Below are 23722 nucleotides of genomic sequence, written 5' to 3'. Positions count from 1 at the left end.
AAATCCTAATGGGTTTTTAAGCCTTTACTTTGCGTTTGGGAGTCCAAACGGAACTGTCTTGATTTCTGTATAAGTGAAATGAAAATAGCCAAGTAGCTTAGATTGCTGATTGAAAACAATCATCAATTTGCTATGTTGATAATATAATTTGATTCATATTGAAAGTCCCTCATATTAGCAGCCATTGAGCCACCCATAATCACTGTATAATAACTGAATAACGTTAAATTAGTTTACTGTCTTTTGGATAGTGAAATATAGATAATTAATCTAAAACGTATAAGGCTCTACCAAGAAACATTTGTAACCCTACCGAGACTAAACATTTGCAAATTTTCCTCAAATACATAGCTTGTATGAGTGAATTCACAAAGACAAAAGACTAAAAAAGAGCAACAAATTACAAATCTCTTAAAAAGTGCTTTGGGAATATCTAGTGGATAGTCAGACAAATAATTAAGCATGTTTACCTTATGGGGTACAAACTATGTAGCAATAAGAAAAAGCTGACGTGTGGTACAAAGAATGTATCTGTAGTTCTCTCTATTCTCAGGAGAGAGAACAAAATTCAGACAGTAAATATAATTGAAGCACAGTTCTGACACATTCTTTTGGGATGATGGAATTATTCTAAGATAAACTGGACACACGGGATAAAGATTTTAATTTGAAGGCCACCAGCATAGGAGTATGTGAAAATTCCCAGAAAGATGGCAGAAAAGTAGAGAAGGCCGTTGGGGAAATGTCGGCATAGAGGGGCTGGAAGAAGCAGAGCAGTCTTATGATCACTGAGAGATGGCCAAAGGAAGTATATTGTGAGATATCATTAAAATGGTGTGTGTGTGTGTGTGTGCGTGTGTGTATGTGTGTGCGTGCACCAGTCCATCCTGGGCTTTAAACTAAGGGTCTGAGCACTGTCCTTGAAATTTTTCACTCAACACAGTGCTCTATCTTTTGAACCACAGCTTGACTTCTGCTTCTTGGTGGTTAATAAGAAACAAGAGTCTCAGAGACTTTCTTTCTCAAGATAGCTTTAAATCATCATCCTCACATCTCAGTATCTTGAATAGATAGGACCACAAGCATGAGCAACCAGCTCCTGGCTTGCAATGCATGTTTTGATGTACTGATAAGTAAATATTATTAACATAAAAATGCTCCTATCTATTTGTTCCCCCTATCCTTATCTTTTCTCTGAAGTTTACTAAACTTGATTTCTTGCAATTTTCATATCAAAAGAAAAATGGCTAAGTGATACCATAGGTCTGTGGATGTTTTTGATATGTTGAGAGAATTCTCTTTTGTTTTTTCCAGTTCTGGGTCTTGAACTCAGGGCCTGAGCCTTGTTCTTGAGCTTTCTCATGACTAGTGCTCTACCACTTGAAGCCACAACACCACTTCTGGCTTTTTCTGAGTATGTGGTACTAAGGAATCGAATCTAGGGCTTCATGCATGGTAGGCAAGCACTCTATCATTGAGCTACAATCCAGACCCCTAGAGCAGCCTGTTTTGATGCCACATATGTTAAATTCTTGCAGCAGGCTGAGCTTTAACAAGATACAGGAAAACACAAGTTTTTAGCAAGTTATCAGTTCACAAAGCTCCTATTTCATGGGTTTTGTTGTTGTTATTATTGAACTCAGAGTCTCCTGCTCTTGCTTGGCTTCCTTGCTCACGGCTGGCTCTTTGCCTCTTGAGCCACACCTTCAGTTGGGTAATAGCTCTTACTTCTAACTGCAGCCCCAGAAGGCTTTGCCAAGTGAAGATATAAATATTCAGTGTGAAAGGCTGCCTGCTCAGCCTACACAGTTTCTAATGAGCTACATGACCTTGGGTGTGCTGCCTGGCCTGTCTGAATCTGTTCAACTGGAAAGAGGGACCATCTCACAGAAGGTTGTTAGAATCCAATGATCCATATATGGAAACTGCTTTCAAGTCATTTAAGACATTCTTCCTACAGAATATGCTTACAATTACTGCCATGGGTTTTCGAAGCCTTAAGTGATATTACCATCATTCACTAGATCTTTTCATGAGTATAGGTCTACCACCTTGTTCCCAATCGGTATCAGCAAATGAAAGTGCATCTTCCAGTACTTTACAGGTTTGTTTATTTGTGCTGGTATTGGAGCTGTAACTCAGGGACTGGTCATTTTCCTTTGGCTTTTTCATTTAAGGGTGGTGCTCTACCACTCAAGCCATACCTGCACTTCAGGCTTCTTTGCTGTTTAATTGGAGATAGAAGTCTCATGGACTTTCCTGTCTAGGTTGCCTTCAAACGGCAATCCTTAGCTCTCAGCCTCCTCTATAAATAGGATTACAGATGTGAGCGATGAACACCTGAGTGGATTCACAGATTTGAGAGAACTCTCTAGATGTTAATCTTATTTTTCATTTATCTTCTTTGGTGGGAATGAGCACTTAATAACTAAGCAGAAAAGAAAGAGGTAAAGACAGTCAGGCAAGTCTTGTAAAATCAGGTCTTTCATTGCAAAGGGCTGTACTCTGTTCTATTCTCTTCAAAGGGATCTTTGAAAGAAAGACTAGCAAACAAAAATCATAGATTTTTTTTACTTGTTCATCACTTGCTATAGGCTAGACAAGATCCTAAGTGCCTTCTAGAATTATTTCATCCTAAAAATAACTTCAGGAAGTAGGTGACACAAGGGTCATTCCCATTTTAAAGATGAAGACACTGTTAAGAGAATAAGTACTAAAACAAACTGGGATACAAATGCTGGTCTTGGTGACTCCAGCGTTGGTCCCAATGTCTTTATTACAATGGGAAATAGGTCATTAGTATTTGAAAAGTATAAAATATCACATAAATATAAGGGTGATCTGCTTGTTTAGTGATTCTTTCTTAATTCAAGTGAATTCAGAAAGGCTCATTATTTTATTTTTTCTTTCTGAAGTTCGATCAGTCCTAAAATTGTACCAACTGCCTTTTGGTGAGTTTCACATATTAGCAAGAAACTATAAAATATAAAACCTCCAGGCCATTTCTCTAAAGCTATCTCCAGGAGAAAATGGTGGCTAACTGAAGCTTAATTAACTTACATTTTTCCCCTTTACTTTAGTCCCAGTGACAACTCTGCTACACAATCTCCCAGAAAGATAACTCAGCCTTGGACTAAGCAAGATGTCAATGAGATTTATTTTGGTAAGTGACTTCTTGAAATCTTGACCTCTGTTCTCAACCATTTACAGGACTTTAAGTCCTTTGGAATATGAAAATTGTTGAGTTGTATGATAAATAGCACTGTGATACGAGCTTCAACAATGTGGCTTTGTGCTACTGTTTCAAAGTGACTTCATCTTTTCCACACAAATGAAAATTCCTCAAGGGCAGTGCATGTGCCTTACATCACTTTGGAACTCGCTCTCGGCCTGACACAATGTGGGCCCACAGACCACCTTCAATCTGAAGTGGCAATGCTGCTGGAATACTAGTACTGAGAAGAGAGACACTGGTTTTATACTAACAACATCTTGCTGCTCACCTTAGAGTTTCTTTCTCACTTGCCTCCTTTTTCTCTCTGCCTCCCCCTTTCCTTCCTTCCTTGCTTTCTTCTTTACTCCCTCTCTATCTCCCTTCCTACTTTTTTCTTTCTTTCGCTCTTCCCATTTGCTTCCTTCCTTCTCCTTCTACCTATTTGCTTTCTCTTTTTCTGTTTTTTCTTTCTTCTCTCTACCTACTTCCATCTTCTTTCTTCCTTCTTTTCTTCTTTTTCTTTCTGTCTTCCCCCTCTCTGTTTCTTCTGCCTATCTGTTTTAGTTCTTTCTCTCTGCTTCCTTCCTTCCTTCCTTCCTTCCTTCCTTCCTTCCTTCCTTCCTCCCTCCCTCCCTCCTTCCCTCCCTCCCTCCCTCCCTCCCTCCCTCCTTCCTTCCTTCCTTCCTTCCTTCCTTCCTTCCTTCCTTCCTTCCTTCTCTCCTTCCTTCCTTCCTTTTCTTCCTTTCTTCCCTGATGTTGTTTTTATTCTCTCTCCTTTCTTTTCCTGAAACAGGGTAACACTAAGAAGCACATGTTGGCTTTGAGTTCCATTTACATATACCCGATGTTGACTTTCCTACCTCTGCCTCCCATATGCTGAGATGCCCTTTTAGCTTCTTAATTGTTCTTCACACTATCTGCTCTGAGCCTAGCTTTCTACCAGTAGAACTCCTCGCTAAGTAATACGATACCAGTTTTACTATCATTCTAATGTTGTAGGTCAGAGTGGTGTGTGTTGTTCCAGCATGTACTTTCTTCACATGGAATGCTACACCCATGTCAAGTGGTGCCTTACACAGGTTTTGCTCACTTTTGCTCCAGGAAGAATCCAACAAGGAACAACATATTGTTCTTTCTCACTTATTTGTCCTTCATGTAACAATATGCATGTAACACTCCCTCTGTGCCCAGCCCTGGGATGGGCAGCTGGCACTAGGCTGGCACATGATACCTCTTCAGTGCAAAGGAGGTGGCTCAGGCTGCAGGAATCAAGCAGGTAGATTCTGGGGCCCACTGGCAGCTGTGAAGCCTCTCATATCTTTCTGAATTCCTCCAGCCTCAGTTTCCCTCCTTTGCTTCTAGTGTTTCTTTTGTGACACTCTTGTTGGAGCCAGAGGCAATTATGTTTATGAATGAGCAGACTTCATGCTGTGTGCTGGCACTCCATGCATATTCTTTTGATTTTTTTGTTTCTTTCTTGTGGTACTAGAGTTCAAACTCCATAAAGTTCAAGCTTTGTGCTTGTTACATAAGCATTCAATCTCTCAAGCTATAGCACCAGCCTTTTGTTATTTATTTGTTAATTAAGGTCTTGCTTTTGTCAGGGTTTTCTTCAGAACATGATCAGCCCACCTTCACTTTCAGAGAGTGGGATTGCAGGCATGAATCACTTTGTGTGTGTGTGTGTGTGTGTGTGTGTGTGTGTGTGTGTGTGTGTGCTGTTTCTGGGACTTAAACTCAGGCCCCTTTGCTCTCACTTAGCTCTTTTTTTTAACATCTCACAAATTTTCCTCCCTGGTCTGGCTTCAAACCTTCATCGTCAAATCTCAGCCTCTTGAGTAGCTTGGGTTATATTTGTGATCTACAGGTGCCCAGCCCCCTACAATTTTCTAATCATGCACAAAGGCCCAATATATTCAAGCCTCCAGAAGCCAATTTTAGCAAGAATCTTTAAATCCAACAGCTACCATTTATTAAGGATGTAGATCTTAACACAGGTCCCACGGGGAAAATGCCAGAAGTTTCCCTACAGTTCACGTTAAGAAGGGGAGGCTGTTACAATATGGTGTCTTGTTTCTAAGCCTTTGGTATTATATAATTGTAACACTAGGTGTCTCATGCAGTGCTTCATTTCTGGATTGTGCTTCTTTTCACCTCTTGCAGGGAAATCTACAGTGCAAGGAAGTTCCTTCAGCTTGTCTTTACCCACGCCCACAGGGAACTCTCTGGAAACTTGTTAGGAACAGCTGTTGAAATTTCAGTGGGGTCTACATATGCATATGAACAGTTATAACTGAAGTGAATTTTAGCATTCAGCTATCTCATTACCCTCTTCTTTCCCTTTCTTGACTCTCATGTCTTGACTTTAACACAAAATCAAATAGATGTGGATATATTAGAGGTGACTTGGGGAAGCAAAGTATATAATCCCAAGGTTTTTCCAGATCATAAGCATAAAACACAAGGTATGTATCTTTGCACAGGAAACCATTAGGCGTGTCTATGGAAACATATTTTTCCTTTCCCCCTCTCTTGGGAAGAAATCAGATGGCAAGTGAAGGCACACATTTCTAGAAAATAAATTTATCATCTAAACTCTTCCTTTGTTGAGATGCAGAAAAGAAACAATGGGGAAAGGAAGAAAACCTATACCTGTGGATTTTGGCTTTGTCTTTCTTATCCTAGACATGAATTTTGCTCCTATTTGCTCTGGAATGCTCTCTTCCTTACTAGTACTCTGGAGGGATCTAATACTCTTCCTTTGGTCATCCAAAAATCTTTTTACATGGGTAAGGAGAGTATTAGTAACAGATATGAAAAGAATGAGTGACAACTGTGGTTATGAAATATTACCATAAAGGAGTATATCACAGAGTATACGTTTTCAAGAAAGTATATAACTGTGGCAGTTTTGGTAGGGGCATGTGTGGGTATAGATGACTGTGAACATGAGAATACACATTCTGTACATGTCAATCCATGGGAATAGATGTGGGTCAGAGTGCTGATTTTCAAGGGAGGGTAGGTTAGTGCCAACTTGAGTATGTTTCAATGTCAGTATATCCACATGAATGTCTGGTAGTTTACAGGAAAGGATATGGCCACACTTGGGACAATGTAGGGAAGTGTATTAGTGGAGGTGAGAATGTGGCAAGGTGACTTGTGAGTCAGTCTATCAGTAAATATCTGCCATGTATAGTATCAGTTATCATGTGATATAGCTATAGGAATTAACTGTCACAATGAGTATGCTTATAATCATCTGTGCAGTGTATGTTTGTGTGAGAGAACAGCAAACAGTAAGTACAAAATCACTTGGGAGGCTGGGAAAGTCTACAGAGGTGCCTGTATAGTTACAGGCCATTTCCTTTGCTCCTCCCAACCTCACCTCAGCAGTGTTAATAATACCGAACCAGAGACAGTATCATTTGTAGAATCAGAATCACAAGCAGTGCTTATTAGAGAAAAAAAACACCTACTTTACAAAGTTACTGTTGGAGCAAATGATGTCATGCAACTAAAGTACCTAGCACTGAGCTGGCAGCAGGAGACAATAAATAAAAATTATTGTAGTTGTCATAGAATACTTAATTTAGACAGTCGTAATTACCTTCTGTCAGTCAAGGTCTATAGAGGATCCCCTAGCAGAACATCTCTAGAAAGTTGAATGCGTCAGTATCAGCAAGGTTGTAATTTCATACCTTCAATTCCATGGCTGAAACTCTGGAGCTTCCCTTTCACAAGAAGGCATCCCAGAAACACCTGCTGCTGAGCAGCAGTTTTCCCTTGTCTGGTCAGCCCAGGGGATGCTCAGCACAAAAGAGAATTGGACAGCATATTCCTTGTTTGTTTTTGACTTGGGCAACAGAAAACATGTTGAAGTAGCAAACAAAGAGATAGAGAGAGGACCATATAAACAGTGAGACATCAGGCTACCAACAGGTAGCTGGACTGCAAATTATAGAAGGCTAGATGGAGAACCCAACAGAAAAAGCTACAAGGGCTTTATGAAAGACAACAGAGATTATTAGATAAGCAGCTGAAGAAGCCTGAAAGAAATGCAAAGGAAGAGAGCCTTAGTTTGCACACTTATCATCTAGGGAACTGTCAGACACTTGTAAAACCAATAAGACCGGTAAGAGGTAAACCCTGCTACTGAAGAACTTGTAGTCTACTTGTCTTGCATAGTTACCCCAGAAACCATTCAAGAGTTATTTAAAATAGGAGAAAAGCAAGTATTGCCTGGTGTACTAATGATTTGTGTTGCCGGAAATCGAGAGGAGAAAATGTGCCCTTACTACCTGGTAGAATGGAAAGACAAAGAGAAAATTGAAGACAGTTGAAACTAAGCTTGCCAGGCCAAAAAGGAGGGGAGGATGAGGTAGGAGTACACTTTGAACAGAAAGTGAAAATGAAGGTTATGAAACAGTAGAAATCATAGGAACTGATTGGAGGGTTGGTGTCATGTGGCTGAAATGCCATTTAGACGTCAGGAGAGGAGGAGGGAAAGAAATACAGCTTGGTGGGAAACAGTTTCTCTGTTGCACTGAAAAGCTCTTAGATAATGCTTGACATTTGCAAAGAACTTGGCAATGATTCTTATGTGGTTTCTCCTCCTCATCTCAAAATATAGGTCAATACTCTCATTCTCATATTTGAGATGGGGGAAGTGGGAGACCAAGGATAGCCATTCTAGAACAAACTTACTCAGACAGTTAAGGTCATATACTTGAGACCTAGTGGTCAAGGCCTAACACAGAGTGGTGGCTATTGGGATCCCAGATAGCAAGAGTATTTACCTGAATTTTACAATCCCTGACTCCCTGCCCTGGAATCCACTACTCACCTCACGCGGCCACCACTGCAGGACCTAAACACAGGTGGATGCTGCCCATGAGAAGGGGCCGTGCTCGCTTCAGCTCCAACAGATTCAGTGCTGCCCACAGCAACTGGCCCAAGATGTAAGGATTCCGTGGTTCTTTCTTGGGGGAAACCTGCCAAAAAAAGCATTGAAGGGGAGAGGGAACCTTTTTCTCCACCTACTACTATTCCCTCATCCAACTCCCCATACATGTCTATCATGTGCATGCAAGTATGTGTGTACATGTATATGTGCATGAATACATACAAGTGGATTTTGAAAAAAGCTCTTAAGAAGGTGAGAGAATCATAGAGACAAGGAGGGTAAAATGTTATTTGAACAGTAGAGCTAGGAGGTCATATTTACCACTTAAGACCTGTCATTTGTCACCTCTGCCATTTGTAACGCTGGGCCTATTTGTCATCAAGTGTAAAAGACTTGTCTTAGTCACCTTGATGACTAAGGGCTAAATTAAATGAGATAGATGCAAAAGTGCTAACTAATTTTCATAATGATGGATACATTTACATAATTACGGGAGGTGACAAAATTCAGCACAGAATAGCAAACTGACGTGATAGCCAGGAGGCTCTGAGAATATCTGAGTTTCTGATGCCCTGACATTGTCGTTCATTTCCTTTCATTTCTCAGTTCCAGGTCACCCCCTTTCATATCCACTTTTCGAGGTACTAATCTCTTTCAATGGATTTGGGAGAGAAAGTCTGCCCCCTGGACTCAAAATCTGCATTCTCTATCATCTTACAGCTCTTAAGAATAGGCTTAGTCTCTGTCTCTGTCTGTCTTTATAATTTAGTGCTGGGAATTGAACCCAAGGCCTGATGCATGCTAAATGCTCTGCCACTGAGCTACATACCCTTCCAGAGACAGGCTCTGTTGAATCTCTCCAGTTTCTGCCTTTTCCCACCATAACGTGAGCCTTTCAAGGGAGGGGCCTATGTTCCCTTACTAGGACTCCAAATCTGTAGCCCTAAAGCATTTTCCTTTCTGCTCCTTTCAGTGGTGATCATGTTCACAGAAAAGGAGCAACCACATGCTAATTCTTAATAGATGACAACCCAGGCCCATTTTATTATATGATAAAGAATGCAGAGTCCTAATCTAATGCAATGCATGGATGGATTGTGAAAAATACAAACAGCAAAACTGAAGCCTTAGGGAAGCCAGAAAGGCACCATGATCTCCAGTTCTCCTTCTTAAGTTAAAACATTACACCATATTCTGGGTCTGCCTCCTGCTCTTAGAGAAGCTCCCTAACATCCCTGCCATACCCCAAGTACTTCCCCCAGACACATACACACTCCAAGCAGCCTTTCCAAATCCCTCCCACTGCATCACTGAGTGGTGTACCGCCCCCTCCTTCGGCATGAGCTCACCCTGCAGTGCAGGGGGAAGGGCTAATAAAAATCCAGAGAGGGGCCCAGCTGGATTGGCACAGGAATGGTTTCCAGCAGCTCCTCTGCCTTGGGCTGGGGGTAGCGTTCAGTGGTAGAACATCTGCCTGGCAGGTGCAAGACCCCATTCTTACCACTTGAAGCAAACAAACAAAAAACCACCTGACCAATCCTTGGGCTGCTTCAGGAGGCAGCATCCACTTATGGGGGCAGAGAACATTGGTAGATGAGGTTGGGGGGTAGAAAATCCAGCCCATACTAACCAGAAATCCTCACATTTTGGAGCAAGACTTAAAACTTCCTTCAGCCTACTTTCGTCTCCCTTGAGCTACCTCATTTCCTATACCGAGCAGTAAATCTATGACACCTTGGCTTGAACTCACCAACTGAGCAGCTTGAACCAATATAAAGCACCTGGCAGGACACAATGTTCCAAGGGAACACTCTTCACTTTGCCTGCTAGGGGCTTTCTGTGTGGAGGTGGAAGGAGAGGATATCTCTGTATGTAAACACACCGAGTCACATATATCTATGCTGTCCCTGCATCATGTTGTATATGTGTAGATGTGTCTGCAGTCCTATGTATACCATGATGTAAGTATATTGAGTCGATAATTGCTTGTATCATGTTGTATACATGTATCCTGTCAGTGTGCTATTATATATGTACTATGTCTGCCTATTGTGTTGCATATAGACTGAATATTGTGCATATATTTGCCATGTGTCTAATTTGTATCATGCCTTCTTGAATTATATTGTATATTTGAAGTGTGTGAAGTGTTGTGTGTCTGTATTATAATGTGTAGCTACACTGTCTTTCCATCTCAGCCTTCTACTGGAGACTGGGAAAGGCATCAGTATATACATATTGTACGTAAGAACTCCCCTGCCTGACTGCTGCATTTTTGTTTCCTACTAGAATTCCTCCTTGGAAGCTCTGGCTGCAAGCTTGGGGATGGAAGATGAGGGAAGTTATGAACAACTACTCATATGCCTACCAAAGAGCTCTCCTTTGATAGGTGATTTGCTCAGCCCTGAAGATTTCTTGGAAATGTGTTTGGCAACCTTTTTCAGGCCCAAAGAAAGAGCCTGGAGTGGTTGAGTGGACCTATGGTCACCTCTTTAAACCCATGCATATTTACGGAAGACTTGGAGGAAAGTGATAGTTGCTGCATTTCCTTTTCAGGCTAGGTAGACAGTAATAGCAGTATGAAGTTTTCAGGCTAGGTAGACAGTAATACATAGCGGTATGAGGCTACCGCTCATGGGATGGTAAAGGGGAGCTTGTCAGAGGTGTCTTCATTGTGGCCACTAGAGGGCACTGTTGTGCTATTAGGGATGGTGTACAGGGTGCAGACTTCCAAACAATCCAAGGAACTTAGAGGGAACTAGGGAAGAAAGACACCAAAAAGAGAATATATATGAAACAAAACAAAACAAAGAAACAAAAACAAAAATAGGCCCTTTCTTTACCTTCATTCCAAACCCTTCCTATTTTGAGAGTGAGTTGTGGAGTAAGAGCCAACAGTGAATACTGGCTCCCCATCCATCTCCCTGATGTCTGTGTATACAATTACCATATAATACTTTTGGTGGTTTGGAATTAAAGGCCATAGGAGATTCTCAGCTTGTGCTTTCTCTTTTCTCTCCATTTACAATAAATAAAATTAAGGTTACAAGGAATGGAATGCATGCAGTAGTTGTATTGTTTTCCCCTAGAGGAAATAGAATACAGGAGAGATCTTTGACTGTCTTCACTTTAAATGTAACTAAGATCTCAGAGAACACCTAGTCTAACTCCATCTTTCTAAGCACAAGGAAGGTGCGATACAGAGAGAACAGATACATACTGAGATCAGAACGCTTGATTTCTGACTCCCAAGGTCATTCCACCCACAGCTTGTGGTCCTACAGCTTCTAAACCTCCCCCTTCTCTAAATCCAGCCTTTTCCTACCTCACAAAAAATTCTGGTTTCCCCTTTAACTATGTGAGCGAAGGGTCATCATTTTCTACATCATGATCAGGTCTCACTTAGACCATGTGGTTGGGATGAGTTCTATTAGTAAATTGTTAATTTCTCCTCAGTCTTCCATGTCCAATTGCTCCCATTTAGTTTCTTACTCTGAGACCCAGCTGTAGTTGCACACCCCTCGTTCCGCGCCCCCCCCCCCCACCATTACATCCCCTGGGTAAAGCACAGATTGCCCTCAACCTGCAGAAAATGGACCAAATGTGCAAATCAGACATGGATCTATTGCATTGATTAACATTTCCAATTAAACTCCTGGCTTAGGCTGTTTGTATTAGTGACTCAAGTAATCACCATGTATGTAAAGGTAAATGCCTTGTAAAGTGGCTGAGCCCAGTAGGAAGTGACACATTTCTGGGAGAAAATGGGAACAAACCGCTAGATCTAGAGGTTCATTTGGTTCTCTGGCACCCATAAGTCAGTTTTTAAAATTCATAGCTATTGATGGAAGAATAATTTTCACACCTGAAATGGAGGACTCTAGTCCTACCTACACTCTAGTGTGTGACCTTTCTTGCCCCCTGCTGGAGGAGTTGTGCAGTGCTGAGTTGGAAGGTGAGTTCACTGGGTCCTGCAGAGGAGACCATCTACATCCTAGCAGGTTGGAAGGCTAGTTATAGTAGTTAGACTTAACTACTATAGACTTAAGCTGTACTCCAGATGCCTGGACAGCACACTTGCCTTCCGGGATAGAGGTTTTGTGCCATGCTCTATGTACACAAGGACCCAGGGGTTCCTGGGAAGAAGGACTGTATTTATTTATTTATTTATTTATTTATTTATTTATTTATTTATTTATTTAAACAAGGACTTCAGGACTGGCACTAACCTATGCATGAAAAATGTCAATGTCCTGTTTGGGCTATTGCTCATGTATCTTTGAGGACCTAGCACCTCAGTCACTTGCTTACCCAGAAGGAAAGAGCTGGTTGTTGAAACTCTTGCTTGGTAACTTTCTTTTCTTCCTTTGGCCAAAACTACCAGTGATACAGATGGTAATGCTACAGACTTCATAAATAGATGTCCTCTCATTTCTGACTGAGCCATAGCTGCTCAACTATCTAAACTGTCCACCTCACTATGAAAATCAGGACTTTGGGCTCCTGGGTAACTCATGGCTTTTCTTATGTCTCATAATGGTCTAGCTCTTTCCTGTCTCATCTGATCTTGCCTACACTATCTGATTCTAGATCTGATAGTTTTTGCTTCCATCACTCTCTTTGCCCTCCCACTTAGCTTGACCTCATATTATCAGTGTCTAAAGGCAGCTAATATCCCTGCGTTAGTTCTCTTTTTTTCACCTTTCACATTCATTCACTATCCACTCTCTCTAAGACCATGTTTCCTCTATACATTATTTCCATCTCTGACCAAAAATAAACATTCTCTGCAACCTGTGGGAATGGTAAGCTAGTCAGAACATTCATAAGATGTGGAGGTCCTTTGCTTGTGCCTTTTACAAGGTCAGCTTGTATGTCAAGAGGCTTCAGTGATCTGTTCTTTGGCATGCGGAAGTCTCCCTGGACACACACCACCAGGTAACTCCAGCTTACCTCCCAGTGTCTTCCCAGGTTAGATCTTGCATAGGGATGGAGGGGTATGACATTTGTAACCACAGAGAGAGAGTTACAGAGCTTTTTTTTCCCCCCAAGCCCCAGTCTATTAATCACCCATATTAGGCCTTTTAAACCAAAGGCACCCCTGTTTGGGAGCTTAAAGTACCCAATAATCATTTTGCAAATGGCTTAGTAAAAATCACACTGACCTTTAGACCTCGCTCATCCCAGAACAGGGTCAAAGTGTTGTCACCAACAGGGATGGAACTCCTTCTGTTCCAACACCTCCTACAGGCATAAAGTTGGCCTGGGCTTAGGTCTGCAAAACCATGGGGGGAGCAAGACTAACATCGCTAAAGGCTTAATTCCTGAAAGGCATAGCTACCACCACCAGCATGCTTCCCAGAGCCAAACCACTCACCCTCTTCCACTGACCATACAGCTCAGAACCCTCAAGTCTAGAGTCTGGAACTGGTTTCTGGAAAATGAGATTAAATCTCTCTCTCTCTCTCTTTCTCTCTCTCTCTCTCTCTCTCTCTCTCTCTCTCTCTCTCTCTCTCTCTCTCTCTCTCACACACACACACACACACACACACACACACACACACAAATGGAACCTGGAATTTTCTTCTATGGTTTCCTCTTAGTAGGAACCATATGTACCCCTATATCCTGGCCCCACCCCTCAAGCACCACCTAAGTGTGTGTGTGGGGGGGGGACCTGTGAGAGCTACACTGTGAAATTTTCAGTTCACCCATTAGTTTACCAGTCATCCTTCACAGATAGGTCACAAACTAAGAGCAGTCCTAAGGACCCCAGTCTCCAGACAAAGACAAGGGCCAACAGAGGGACTCTAAGCTTTCTAAAGGACCTTATTGCATCATTCCAATCCCCATGGGAAAGAGTCGTCCTGTCATTGCCATATCCCCAACAAAAAAGGGGAGAAGGGATAAAGGAAATTTTTCAAAAGAGGTAAAGGCCCCAATTTCAGAAAATCGTCACTTTTTCTGTTTGTTCCAGTTGGGCTCTTCTGCTGTGGAGACAGCCACACCCCCTCCTTTTCTGAGTGGGGGAGGATACTGTCACCCACTACTGTGGCTGGGAGGGGAAGAAGGAAGGTAGTAGAAGACTTACAATCTGACGTAGCTCTCAGTGAAAATTTTGCCTCAAAGGGTCCAGGCCCTAGTAAGCGAGTGGAGGGCTTGTTTAAGCCTTAAGCGAAGGAGCCCAACCCTATGGGAATGGCCGGGACACACCCACTTTTTGCAAACAGGGGATCAAGCAAACTGTGCTCTGGGTCTCCTAGCTAAGGGGGGAGGGTGGGGTGGGGGAGGCAGGAACCACGTAGATATTCGAGAATGGGGCGCAGCAGTAGCGAAAGGGGAACCAGGATAGCCAGAACATCTGCCCAGTAGCCTCAAAACAGCTCCCAGCCGCCACCCTCCTCCCCACCATGAGCAAGCCCGGGTGCCACAAGTCGTGGGATTTACCTGCCACGGTCCAGCTACCCTGCCAAGACCTTTCCTCTACCTCCAAATGCTTCTGTTGGTGGGGCTGGGGAGCCGCAGCCCCGTGGCTGCGATTGCAGCCCGGGCCCAGCCTGCTCCCCGCGACTCCTCTCCTGCCCCAGCACACTCGCTTGCTCCGAGAGAGGAAAAGCTTCTGCCCCCTGTGCGAGATCCCAGATGGTTTGCTGCCACAGCTGCCCGCCCGCGACAGAGCCCCGGCTGGCTAGGCAACCGCTCCCCTGCCCTTCTCTACTATGACGTCACCTGGGCTCTGCACCGCACCTAGGCCAATCAGATGGTGAGCATAAAACTAAAATCACCCTGAGTGGGCTACTGGGGACCAATCTTTTGTTTCCAGGCAGGAAGCGCCCAGGAAGGGGGTGGGGGGAAATCACTGAAGGGGAGGGGACAAGGAGAGGGAAAGGGATGGAAACTTCTACACTGTCAGGATTGTCTAAGAGGAAAGTGGGGCCATCGAGAAAGATGCACCTGGTAGGAGGGACTGGACCGCGGGTATTTCGTGTATGATTTTTACTTGCTGCCCTCGGAAAGAATGCGCTTTAAGATATATTTTCAGGAAAGGATCTCCAACCAGCGCAGGGGCAGACTTTGTGGGAAAGAATGGATTACATTTGGGACACCACCTGTCAGGAAAGCAGGTTACACTGAAAACTCTCAGACGAAGGTAGCCAAGGAATTCAGAGGGAAAAATACACTGGAGACTAAGATTGTGTACAGAACACACACATTTCAAAACACACAGCTTTGTACAAAGAAGTATCCTACTTAAAATCGACTGTGTGTGTATTCATTTCCCTAAAATATCCTTTTCCCTGCCCATCCTTTCCCTAAATCCTTCCATGGTTTCACTTGTCTTCAGATTATTGCAGGGGGCACAAAGCTTTCTAAAATCCAACTTCAAAAATAATTTTTTCCATTCTGGGTGCCCATGGCTCACATTTCAAATCCTAGCTATTCAGAAGGCTAACATGTGAAGATCAAGGTTCCAAGCCAGCCTGGCAGGAAAGTCCTTGAGACTCTTAACTTCCAATTTACCACCAAAAAGCTGGAAGTAAAGTTGTGGCTCAAGTGACAGAGCATTAGCCTTGAGCAAAAGAAGCTCAGGAGCAGCATTCAGGACCACAGTTCAAACCACAGCGCGCGCGCGCGCGCGCACACACACACACACACACACACACACACACACACACACACTACTCTCAAATCCATACTCTTGCTACTCTCAAATCCATACTTTCCAACATTTGGCTAAATTATAAAAAATGATGTCAAATCCCAGCAAGGAGACTGTAAACTATCATTAAAAGTCTGATACAAAAAAACACATTTAGACTAAAATGATGCAAAAGGAGAATACAGAAAACAATCAAATAATACATAACATCATAACGGCTGCATTAAAGTAGAAATAACAGTAACTTTTCTTGCCTACTTTCCAACTTGGTTTTATACTGTAAGTACAGGCTCAAGTACTTGAATGGCCAAAATGGGTCAAAATTTTCCTATTCAGTTTTCTCACACTGTATTACAACCAGCAAATAGTGTCAAAAATAAGAAATCATTTTTCTATAATGTCAAAAATAATAAGTTCCAACACCAAGGTTGAATGCAACATGTCTTTTTAGATTCTTTCACAAAAGGTCACAAGAGAGAACTCAAGTTCACCAGAGATATCTCAACAGTTGAAAAATGGGATTCCTCTTTTGGAATAAGAAAACTTGAATTGTGATAACAGGAAATTTTAAAATGATAACATTGTGGGCCAGGAGTTTGGCCTAGTGGTAGAGTGCTTCCCCAGCATGCATGAACATCCAGGTTCAATTCCTCCATACCACATACATAAGAAAAAGCCAGAAGTGGTGCTGTGGCTCAAGTGGTAGAGCTCAGAAAATACAAGTACAGTGCTCAGGCTCTGAGCTCAAGCTCAGGACTGGCAAAATAATAATAATAACAACAGTAATAATAACTAACAAAATCTATGAAAACATAGGAGAGACAGAAGACTATAGCCTAAATAATCAAGCCCATTTAAAAAGTTACTTGGTATTTTATTTTCCTTAATTAAAATGTATGTTTATGCATTCATAAGTATTGAATGAACATTGCAAAAAATAGTACAACTAGGATTTTTATCTAAATCTGAGCTCATATTCCATGCTTTATCTAATATGTTAAATATACTATTAAGAATTAAACATGGCAATGATGGTTGTTAAAATGATGGTTGCATTTAAAAGAATGGAATACAAGTGTGAGTGTGTGTGTATATGTGTGTCTGTGTGTCTGTCTGTCTGCCTGTGTGTCTGTCTGTGTGTCTATATGTATACTAGTACTGGAACTTGAACTCAGTGATAGTATGTGATTCCTTAGCTTTTTCAATCAAGCCTAGTTCTCTACCACTTGGGCTATAGCTTTGTTTCTGACATCTTTCTGGTTAATTGAAGATAAGTATCCCATAAACTTTGAACTCTGGTATTGAGATCTCACCCTCTTGAGTAGATAGGATTATACGTATGTTCCACTGGTACCTTGCTAGTGTGATTTTTTGTTAATATTTTGGGGGATTGGTGCAGTGGCATACACCTATTACCCAGATTACATAAGAACAACCGTTTAATATATTGGTGCTTGCTTGCTCAAAATAATCAGTGTAATAAGAGACTGGAGATGGGATTCAAGTGGAGAAGCACGTGTCTACCAAGTTCAAGGTCCCAAGATTAATCCTGACATCCCCCAAAATAAACTAAAATTTTATTTATTGTCCTGGTGGGTATTTTCGAAGGCAAAACAATGCCCAACACTCTCCCTCTCAAATACTTAATTAATAGGTTGGAAGCAGGATAGTTCTCTTACAAAGGATTTAATAGATATCTTTTTAATTAACTTTGGGGTTAAAAAGTAATCACATCACATTGATTTTTTGTATACAATAGTCAAAGCAACCTGAAATTACTGATGGAAATGAATGTCATTTACTTAATATTAAAGTCTGTAAATTGCACTTATTTTAGTTATTTTAAACAAGAACACTTTTCTTTTTAAGAAATAGGAAAACTATAATGATTTTCCAAGCTAATGGTTTAACTTGGATCTTCTGGGCTATTGATTTAAATTGTAATTAAAAGGTATTTGATTTCACTCTAATCCTCCCATATACCTCAGCTATAACTCAGAGCTATTTATGCAGTCACCACACTTGGTTATTTAAACGTTTCATATGTAATTTTTTTCTCTCCCTGATGATTATACATGGGGCCAAAATACTATTAGGTACTTGAAAAATCAGAGCATAGTGATGTCATTGAAAGAGAACTAGAGTTAGGACCCAAGCTCAGCTCCAAATGAATTTTAAGACCAAGAGTGAGTCTTAACATAGGCCAAGCCTACCTCAAAAGGAAAGGATCCTCCTATATAATGCCGATAACCTATATTATTCCTGATAGCAGAAAGTAGACTTAATTGCCAGAGTACTTTGTTCTTCAAGAATATAGGGCAACTGGGAACTTTCAGCAAAGGAATTCTCAACTAAAATAGCTTAAAGATTTCATCTGCGTAATTTTTTCCACTCTACTCCCACCAATCTCTTTTCCCTTGCTTGGGAGCTTTTTGATTTAAGGACACAATAATATCTTAATAAGCACTTGGCAGGTATATCGCACTTCTCAGATTACCATGTCTGTATCTCCCAGTTGAATCCTCACAAAACCACACAGTTTATCTTGGCAGTTATGAGAACCTGTATTTCACAGATGAGACAGGAGATGCCAAGGACTGAAGTCACCAATCCAATGTCTTACTAGAAACAAAGTCTCTGGTCATCCTGTATGGCAATTCTTGTGTGAGTGGAAATAAAGGCTTTAATTTTTTTTCTTTTTTGTTCTATTGTTTCTCAGTACTAGAGTTTAAATTTAGGTTTTGGCCTAGTGGTAGAGTGATTGTCTAGCAAGCATAAAGACCCAAGTTCAAATCCTTGGTACGACATACATAGAAAAAGCTGGAAGTGGTGCTGTGACTCAAATGGTGAGCGGTAGCCTTCAGAAAGCCCAAAGACTCAGGCTCTGAGTTCACGCCCCATGACTGGCACAAAAAGGAAAAAACAAAAACTAGAGTTTAAATTTAGTACCAGAACTTTGCTAGGCAAGTACTCTACCTCTGGAGTCACATCCAACCCCTGTTTTCTTTACATACAGATGGTCTCTGACTTGTTGTTGTTGTTGTTGGTCATGGGGCTCGAACTCTGGGTATGGGCACCGTGCCTCAGCTTTTCAGCTCAAGACCAGTGCTCTACCCTGTTGAGCCACAGTAACACTTCTGGTTTTCTGGTGGTTAATTGGAGAAAATAGTCTCATGAACTTTTGTGTCTGGCATGATTCTCAGACCTCAGCCTCCTGAGCAGCTAGGAATACAGGCGTGAGTCAACGGCACCCATCTTCATACTCTTTTATTTTTATTTTATGCTGCAAAAGTAGTATGTATTCAATGGAGACTGTATTTCAAGTTGTAAAGTTTGAATTTGTGTTTCTCCAACACAAGCAAGCCTCTTGAGTCTCATGAGAAGTAAAAGAGGCTAAGTATAAGTATACGTTCATGAATCTATCACCTCCATCAAGGCTACAGACATATACATCTCTTTAGTTCCCTGCGCATCTAGTAATATGATTTTCAAACAAATTGTAATATACATATATATTGGAATATTATACATATGCTACAAAGAATGAAATAGGTCTGATACTAAATTAAAAATACATCTTGGCATATTCTTGAGTTTAAAAAACTCAAAGCAGTATATACACTAACATTTTAAGACACCATGTATACATGAGCATTTAAACAGGAATTATGTGTACCAAACTGTTTGACTGCAGGAATAAAGGAGGGAGGGAAGAAATGTGGCCATTTAGTGGGTGGGGAACTTTAACTGCTTTCTTTATATAAAAACAATCTCAGTTTATATGGTACAACTTACAGTCTTTGGCTTTCCATTGATGCAAAAGCAAGACATATGCAATAGAAAGCATACTTCGAAAAATGAATTGGATCCTACTGATATAGGGTACAATGATGCCATACTGTCTAATGATGCTGAGCAATGAGGGGAAACAACTCACTATCTGCAGTGGCTGTACTGCTAAGTAGGACTTTCAGGAGATATATCCAATACGCTTTCCATTTATTATACTTTCAGTTTATGATGAGTTTATTGGTGGAATATATGTATTTATAATGAGTATTTTTTTGGATAGTGTCACCTCTTCTCTTGCTCTCTCCCAGTTTTTCCTTTCTTTTCTGTAACCAATTGTATAATTCATTCTAAACATAGTATCCAGTGGGTATCACTGCTGCATTTTGTTCACCCTTTGTCTCTCCATTTCTGTGCCCCCTTACCCTTCCAAAGACAGATAAAGAAGAAACAAGACAAAAAGAAAACAAAAGCAGCAACAAAAATACTTCTTATTTCCATTGCCTGCAGTTCATTTTGATAAATATTATTTTATATGATCAGATGCACGTAGCTATTGTTCTTTTGTGTTCCTCCTAAAAATATCCTTCTTTGGTCTCACTGTGTATAAATGCCTAGGGTCCTGTATAATTTATCATGTGCCAGTTCATATTATGATAGATATATACAGCATTTTGCTTCAAAAACAGTGTTAAGAATGAGAATCTATCTCTTAGGGGTTTTAGACAAAAGCAAAAAGATAAACAAAGCAGTGCTATCCTGAACAAGGTGTGAATTCGTGGCCGGTGGTTCAGGTGGAACCACCAAGGGTGTGATGTGGCAGGTGGAACCCAGCCAGACCCAGACAGGCATCAAATGCAGGGCAATAAATGTACATCCCACAAAGCAGAAACAGCCAGAATCTTCTGGCTCCCTTCCCACCCCACAGCCCAAAATTGCTCCCGGTAGTAGACTGTGAGTCTGTGTGGCTCAGTCTTTACATCTTTTTCAATAGCAGATATATTTTGACCTCCCACCTTCACCTCTGCTTGCTCACTAGTCAGTGCACAGGCACTGGTTAGCAGCACAGTGCCCACTCCTCTTCCAAGCAACCTCTTATTACCACTGTAACCTGTGCCTACTGGGCCCCTCACTTCCTGCCTCCCCTCCATTATTAGGGGCTCCAGCTCTCCTATTGCAGACAGCATTGTCTGATGCTGCTGAGGCAAAACTAAAGAGTGCCTGAGATTCCAAGGTATGACATCGTAAGTCACTTATAATCCAGAGTTGGGAAAGAAGAGGGCTTGTGATTAGGAAATCATTATTCTCTTGAGTCACAGAGCTCTGACTCAGAGATCAGGAGAATAAGATTCTAAACCTACCTCTGGAGAGAAAGTCTTGAGCCAAAACCCAGTTTCCCAGGACAGTAGTTCAACATGCCTTGCCTATGTTACTGACTTGTTGCGTAGAAGCAAATGGCTAGTGGAAGAGTGAGTGGACTTCTCAGATTTAAAAGCTGTATACCTCCTTAATAAACTTCATGATTTCTCATTTGCATGAGCTCCCTAAACTGTTGGCACTTGGGAATTGAGGGTCTGTTCTAACTTTCCTTCACTGTAATTAGCCCCCATAGGAGACCTGCCCTGCAAAACCTATGGGCTTTCTGAAGCCTACCACTTTTGCCCTCTTCTCTTCCATGAGGGATTTAGCAGACAAAAAGCAAAAGACAATTAAATCCAGGTAGCTCTGGGTGAATTAGTATGAGAATTAAGAAGTTTCTCTCCTCTGACTTGATTTTAATTAGCCCTGCTTCCACTGTATGGTCCTACATATCAAACTACATTATTTAATTGCACTTGTGTGCTGTTTGACTTTTCTCCCAAGGGGTTCACATTATACATTCCTTTACCACACTCCCAATCACTGCACTGCCAGAACCAAAGTTAAACTGCACAGGGAATTGAGTTGAGAAAGTTGGGTTCTTTGCTCTTTCCAGTTTCTAAGGAGAGAAGGAAGGAGAAAGGGGAGGAGAGAGAAAGGGAGAGAGATCTGGAGGAGAAGTGAGAGATGGAGAGGATAAGGGAGAGGGGAGGAGAAGGAGGAGAGAAGAGCGGAAGGCTGGAGAAGGAGGAAGAGGAGGAGTAGGAAAAAAGTGGATGGCCTAAAATCTAGGGGACAAAGAACCAAGAAAGAAAATAGAAAATCAATTTTTTTTTCCTTTTGGATCAGTCGTACTATGATGTCATGGTTTCCCAGCTCACCTGTGATTGGCTGCTCAATTCAGCATCTGCTGAGAGCTAAAGGCTGATTATTTGCCAGAGATACAGACCTTTCAGGGATGCTTTGAATCATTGCTGGTTGTCGTGACAACCTGGCCGGGTCGGTTCCTGATAACCACATAATGAGGTTGTCAGGAACAGAAGTGCCCCCATCCCTAATCCCAACCATCTAAAATGCTGAGAGTTGAAACATTTCTCTTAGGAGGTGAAGTGGGGAAAATCACCAATAGGCAAGTGATGACAATGCCCTCAGATAATATATGTCAGCTTAATCCTGGAAACTATGTTTTTCTTTAGGAGTGCCTTATCTAGGCCCTACCACCAGGCTCATCATGAACTCATGTTTTTGTCAGAACTAAGAGACCTCAGGTAAAGGCATTTCTGGAACCCTCAAGTAAAGAGGAAATGTGAGTGAAATGTCAAACTGGTTAGGGCAAGGCACATTACCTATCTTCAAAGGGCACATCACAGACTTTTGCCCAGGGGAAATAAGGGGCAGAGTTGAATGTGGTAGTGCATGATCTGGCCCCATCACTAAAGCCAGACACCAAGAGAGCTTAAGGGGTGGATTCTATGCTTTTCTACTTGCTCTTGTCATTTCCCAGGAGCAAAGAGTCAATTGTACATTATTTGGGGAGTTTACAAGGATTCAAAATGTGAAGTCAAGTGTACTTTTATGGTGCATTCACCATTCCAAAGATACCCTTACTGAAGACCTCCTAATTGCAAGGCACATGGGTGTACGCTATTGAAGCTACACAGTTGAACCAAGCCTGGGCCATCTCCTGAAAACCTTATATTTCAGTTAGGGAGATAAGATACCCAGTCCAACAATGGATATGGGATAGAGATAGAATGCACTAAGTCCAATGTCCATGATTTCAGTGATAGGAGGGCCATAGCTATCACACTTTATCACCTATTTAGCTATGTTCTTGCTATGTTTCCCTTCCCTAATACCCCAATTGTCAAAACTGACCAAACTAGTCTCTTTCCTTCATAGGCATTGACTTCAGTGTCTCTGTGATTTTCCTCCTATCCTTGCCCACCACATCTTTCCTCCTCCTCTCCTCACCTGGTGGTATTTCCTACACACATCCAGACTCTACTGAAATGGCATGTGGGGGGATATACACTTGGAGTACATGTGTGGTATCTAGTTCATTGACGTTATCACTACTATATCCAAGACTAAAATATGGGGACACATGAGAGAATATTGGTATAAGCAATTGGGGGTTATTCTTGAAAGAATTTCAGCACAAATTTGTGCTCCAATTAAATGCCTTTTCTATGATTTAAAAAATTGAATTAGGGCTTACAAAATGTGCAAAATGGGGCTGGGAGTGTGACCTAGTGGTAGAGTGCTTGCCCACATGCATGAAACCCTGGGTTTGATTCCTAGGTACCACATACACAGAAAAAACTGGAAGTGGTACTATGGCTCAAGTGGTAGAGTGCTAGCCTTCAGGAAAGCCCAAGGACAGTGCTCAGGCTCCAAGTTCAACCCCAAGATTGGCAAAAAGAAAGTTGCAAAACATAGTAAAGAGTTCACATGCATCCTCCCTGAGGCTTGAACTCTGGGCCTGGGTGCTGTCCCTGAGCTCTTCCGCTCAAGGTTAACACCCTACCACTTGAGCCACAGTGTCACTTGGGTTGTTTTGGTAGCTAATTGGAGATAAGAGTCTCAAGTACTTTAGGGCCCAGGCTAGCTTTGAACCATGATCATCAGATCTCAGCTCCCTGAATAGCTAGGATTACAGGTATGAACCACTGGCTTCCGGCCTTCCCAATACTTCGATATATTCTATACTATTTAAACTCTGGAAATGAGTGTTGGCATATTAGAAACTCAAAATATAAACCTATATGGATTGCACTGGCTTTAATGTTCC

At 41.7% G+C, this 23722-nt stretch overlaps 1 protein-coding gene across 1 annotated transcript in view; it reads right to left on the bottom strand.

Moving 5' to 3' along the window:
- The window catches only part of Pak3 (p21 (RAC1) activated kinase 3), a 124595-nt gene extending 109830 nt beyond the window's left edge, over nt 1-14765 (bottom strand). The window contains exons 1-3 of the mRNA XM_090326616.1: nt 14568-14765; nt 13286-13364; nt 8061-8208 (exon numbers count right to left, since the gene is read on the bottom strand). The gene's annotated coding sequence lies outside the window, so the exon portion shown is untranslated. The remainder of the gene's footprint in view (nt 1-8060; nt 8209-13285; nt 13365-14567) is intronic.
- Nucleotides 14766-23722: the final 8957 nt, after the last annotated feature.

Source organism: Megascapheus bottae, chromosome X, assembly GCF_031878675.1.
Source record: "Megascapheus bottae isolate mThoBot1 chromosome X, mThoBot2.hap1, whole genome shotgun sequence".
NCBI lineage: Eukaryota > Metazoa > Chordata > Mammalia > Rodentia > Geomyidae > Megascapheus > Megascapheus bottae.
This window is presented reverse-complemented; position numbering and strand designations above follow the sequence as displayed.